Source organism: Arachis hypogaea, chromosome 7 (genome assembly GCF_003086295.3).
Source record: "Arachis hypogaea cultivar Tifrunner chromosome 7, arahy.Tifrunner.gnm2.J5K5, whole genome shotgun sequence".
Taxonomy (NCBI): Eukaryota; Viridiplantae; Streptophyta; class Magnoliopsida; order Fabales; family Fabaceae; genus Arachis; species Arachis hypogaea.
In genome coordinates this window covers 55,773,846-55,779,580 of record NC_092042.1, presented here as the reverse complement: position 1 = coordinate 55,779,580, position 5,735 = coordinate 55,773,846, and positions in this window count along the sequence as shown.

Below are 5,735 nucleotides of genomic sequence, written 5' to 3'. Positions count from 1 at the left end.
TTATTATGGTGGAGCTGTACCTTATAGACCTGTGGAAGATCTTGCGTTTGCTGTAGCAAGATTTTATCAACTTGGTGGAATTTTTATGAACTACTATATGGTATTGAAACCTATGATATCTTTTAAGTTTGTTATTATATGTATATGAGAAAGGAATTGAGTTGATAGGACAAAGTTTGTTATTATATGTATATGAGAAAGGAATTCAGAAATCTGCAAACACTATCATGTTAAGTAAGCATGTTAACAACCTTTGCTTTTTTTCCCCTGCTTCTGGTACAGATTCGGCTTGGAAGAAACAAGAATCAAACATCATTAGCTCAAAGTTTTATGGACAAGGTGAAGGTTCATGACCTTGAAAAAGTTTTGGAGCCTTTGTTTTATTGTTGGAAGCAAAAGTGCGAGTCTCAAGAATCATTTGGCAACTTCACTGCTCGCATTTTGAAATTGTGCTCTTTTTTGTTTGCATCTTTGCACCTTTTTTTTTTGTTTTTTTTGTTTTAATCTTCAAATGATTATTATAGGGTTTGGCCAAAGTGACACCATTTTCTTTGTCTAGGGGTTTGAGAAGCTTAAAGAATATGCCGAGAAATGGGGAGGTCTAGTAGTGGCACCAATAAGATACAACCTTATGTGATTTTGCAAATAGTGGACAAGTGATTGACTGTTACTCTGTTGTAACGGTGGTAACCCTAGGGCTTGATGAAATTCATGTTTGGATACATCATCTTTTATTGTATGCTTTGCCTTCCTGAACACACTAAGTTTTTGTATCAAATTTGGGTTGTAAACAACTCTTTTCTTGTTCACATTTGTCTTTTCTAGGTGAGAGAGTTTGTTCAATCTTTATCTTCATTCAAACTCATTAAATTGTGGAAATTTTAATTTAAATATGTAAAATTTGATTTATCTAAGTTGTTCATTTCCTACCAATTTGATTGATGTAATTTGTTTAAATTTTTGTTCATTCTATACTAATTACTAATTTCTTTAAAGTTAAATAATCTTTAGTTTGATTGATATAATTTTTTCAATCAATAATAGTAGTTTATAGCTTTTAAATATGTTTAGTTTTAATTTTAAATTGTTTGCAACCGTTTAGTTTGATGCAATTTTTTTTTAAAATTCAGTTTTTGTGGGGGTTTTAAACTGCCACAAAAATTTCAAAAAACTGCCAAAAAATTCAACTCAAAACCCCACAAAGCAGACGAAAAACTGCCACTAAATTATGTTATGGGGGTTCTGCAAAACTCCCACAAATAAGCTTGTGGTACCTCAAATTTTGGAGGTTTGGAAAGCTCCCACTAACCTTTTGGTGGGGGTTTCAAACCCCACAAACCAGAAAAAAAAACTGCCACAAATCAACTTGAATCTTGTAGTTAGGGCTGGCAATGGGTAGGGTAGGGTAGGGTTTGGACCCTACCCTAACCCTACCCGCGGGTAGAAAATATCAATAAAACTCTACCCTACCCTATCCACGGGTTGAGAATCTCTCAACCCGAACCCTACCCGCACCCTAAATTACAAAACCCTACTCTACCCTACCCTACCCGCAGAAATATGAATTTTTTTAAAAATAAATATAAAACTCAATTATTCTAAATTTCATATATATTAATAAATAAAAAAATAAACAACTAAATTAAAATTAAAATAAAAGACAATAAAATCTTAAAGAAATTCAACATAAAATTACAAACATACATATTGTTATATTAATAAAATAAAAAACTAAGTTTAACTTAGAATTAAAAACAATAAAGTCCTAAACAAATTCAACATAAAATTACAAATAGCATAATTATCAAGTTCTTAATAAAATTAAAATAACATAAACAAAGATAAATGTCTTCAATCATTTCTTTTAATTCCAAGTTCTTGCAACACTATTCTTCTGTTAGTTCAGAAAATGCATCATCATCTTCATTAGTAGTTTGATAATCAGGTTTTCCACCTAAAAATCAAATACAACAATTTTATTATATATAATTTTAACACAATTATAAAATCTAAACAAATTAAAAAACTTGAAAATATAAATAACATCTTTTATAATATTCTGCCCACAACCAATTTTGATTGCACATAAGAGCTTCTACCGTATCTTCATGAAGACTACCACGATGAGTAGCAATTATACGGCCACTTGTGCTAAAAAAAGACTCAGAAGCAACAGTAGACACAGGAATGGAAAATATGTCTCTTGCAATTTTCTGAAGAGTTGGAAACCTAACTCCATTTACCTTTCACCAAGCTAATATATCAAAATCAGGAGTTAAAGGATGAACATCTTCCTCTACATAGTGATCAAATTCCGTCTTCACAAATAAACATTTTTCCTTCTTCTTTTGTCTAATATACAATTGATAACCAACATCATCATCATCTGCATTAACCCTAAGCTCTTGTGTAGATTCCATTGACATATTCCTTGAATTAGATGTATTCTTTTGATATTCATGAAGTAACTCATAACATGCCTGTTTGATTCTCTCAACTTCTCTTGTGCATTCATTAGGATCTTCACATATCCTAGCAAACTTATATTCAAGCCCATCAAGCATATACCTAGGATCTAGAATTGCAGCAACACCCATAATGCCATGAATTTCTTCCCAATACTTATCAAACTTTCTCTTCATCATACATGCCATGCTACTAATAACTGGGTTAGAAGAAACAACCCATTTTTCCAATCCAACATGTATCTCACATATTTTATTAAAGTAAATGTTGGCATTGGAACTTGAGTTCCAGAAAACAACTGAGTCACATCATAAAAAAATTTTAATTTACCACAAATTTCTTTCGCAAGTTCCCATTTCTCATTACTTGGCACACTTTTATAATTGGAGTCTTTTTGTTTTAGTCGAGCAAAGACATCTCTGTACAGCCATGCAGTTTCTAACATCACATAAGTGGAATTCCATCTAGTCATACAATCAAGAGATAGTTTTTTGGTAAAGGGAACACCTAACTTACTACACCAACTCACAAAGGTTTCATGTCTTTTACTAGTTGAAGTCCAATACACCACACTATTACGAATTTTCTCCACACTTTCTTTAACTAAATTGAAACCATCCTTCACAATTAGGTTTAAAATATGAGCACAGCAATGCATATGTAATAACTTACCCTCTAACAACAAATAATTTGAGTCTAGACGTTCCAATAACACATTAATTATAGCATCATTTGTAGAACAATTATCCAATGTAATAGTTGATAATTTTCTATCTAAGTTCCACTCCAACAAAACTTTCATTAATGTATTAGAGAGAACTTCACTTGAATGAGGAGCAGGAACATAAGTAAAGTTGAAAATTATTATAAATATATCAGATAAAAAAATATCACAAATACATTAAGCATTAGAAAGCATATCTTATACTAGAAGCAAAGTTTAAGGTATTACCTCAATACTCGCATTTGCAAATTCCATGAACTATCAATGTAGTGTGCTGTAACAACCATATATCCTTTTTCCTGGTTGGAAGTCCACATGTCAGTTGTAATTGCCAATCGACTATCATTTGCATCTATCATCTTGTTTATGTTAAGCTTCTCCACTTTGTACATTTTCAAGATATCCTTCTTGATTGTGTTTCGGCTTGGCATCTTAAACGTTGGTTGCATTGAAGCAAACACTTATCTTGTTGCAACATGATCCACATATGACAAAGGATACTCATGCATACAAATGGACTTGGCAATCAATTTTCTTGTGTGAGATGCATCAAATATAAAAGCATCTGAACTATTCTTTCCATGTCTTTGAAGAGATTCAGCAATTGTTGATTGTCTTGAATTTGTTAATCTTATTCTCTTACAATAATGAAGCACATGTTTCTTCAAATTTGTAGTCCCATTCCTTGGATTCGCACCAAGAATAGACTTACAATGGTTGCACTTTGCCTTCCACTCTTCCCCCTCTTTATATCTACTAAAGTATTGCCAATAAACACTTTTCAATAAAGATTTGTTGCTATTTTCACCCGAGGCAGACTCGTCTGGAACAAAATTAACAGTTTCTTCAATAGGAGTTTCTTCTTTTTGTTCTTGAGCCACTACATCCATGTTGGTACTATCCATTATTGCCTACACAATAGTAAAATAAATAATTAAATATTAAAAATTCAAGCATGGTGAAAAATCATTAAGATTCAGAAAAATCATTTATACATAAAAAACTTAGGAATCCAATTTTTATACATAAAATTTATACAAGTTTCTGTCCTTAAAAAAACAATATATGTTTTGCATAAGCTTAACAACACATTGCAAATCAAATAAATAAAGACACAACATCATATAAAGGACTATATATGTTTTGCATAAGCTTAAAGTTACATGGCTGTATCTTATTCCTCACCCTTAAGAATAACATCACATTCAAATTAAATGTTTACTTCTTGTTATTTTCTTTCATATATTATATATGCTTCGCTTGCACACAATAACAAAAGCATCACTTCCAGTAACTATTGTAAATTGCCATAAGTGCAAGATACTAGGAACAAGCTGATGATGAACATGAAATTCTAATTAATCAAATATCACTTTTTTTCATTTTTTTGCTGCTACGTAAACTAAAATTATGTCCATTCATATCTAATAACCGGATCCTTTTATAAAAATTGAAAATTTCTTTTATTACCTAACTTCATATTGAAAAATCATATGTGATTAAACTGATTTTCCATCAATGTTTGCCAAGTAAATCTGAAGCAATAAATTTGATCAATTCAAGTTTACATTCCAAGAAAACAAAACTGAACTGGTTGGGCATAGCAAGCATTGAATAAAAAGAAATAATATAGCTACTCCCCTACAGCTACCAATCACATCATCTAACCAAACTCTAGCATGAAAGACTTATGATTCACCACCAGTAAAGCCCCAATTTTCACAGATTCAAACAAAAAGTACATACCAAGTTCGCACAGAGCAGTAGCGTAGAGAGGAGAGAAGGTCACGAATCAGCGGCGTTGCGAGGAGAGCACAGAGGAGGAAGAAGAGTGGCGACAATGGAGGAACGAGGAACGAAGAAGGAGAGTTGGGACAATGGAGCACTGAGGTCCGAGGCTTATGGCTTGGGAAGAAACTTGGGAAGAAAACGGCGCTACCAGAGGCAGAGTACCAGCCTCCCACTTAGTCTTAGGGTTTCTAATAAGTAATGATTGATTTTTGAATCTTAAATTATATATGATTTTTTATTTTGTTTAATTTTTATTTTATGTAACTTCATAAATATACAAACGCACTATACTATCAAAGTAAGTAGCTAGCTTAGTGGTTACTTACTTGCTACACATAAAGGAGGTTGAGGGTTCAAGTCTCACCTCCTTCACTATGCATATAAATTTTTAAATACATGTTATATATGGGGGGTGCGGGTAGGGTAGGGTACCCTACCCTACCCACAGGCCTACCCGGACCACACTCTACCCTACCCGCAGTGGGTCGGGTAGCCTACCCTTTATAGTGTTTGGTTGGTAACAAGCTCCATGATGAATTCATATTTGAGATAAATTTTGGATTGAATTGAGTGGATTTCATCATATAAACCCACATTTATTCATCTAAATAGCATGCTTTTGTGTTTTCTCTCTAAATTATGTCCAATTTTGAAAACATGCTATTTTGTACTTATTTTAATCAATTTTATTCTACTTTCATTTCATTCGATGCCTTGATGGCTTTGATGAGTGATTTCAGATGTAATAGGTTGG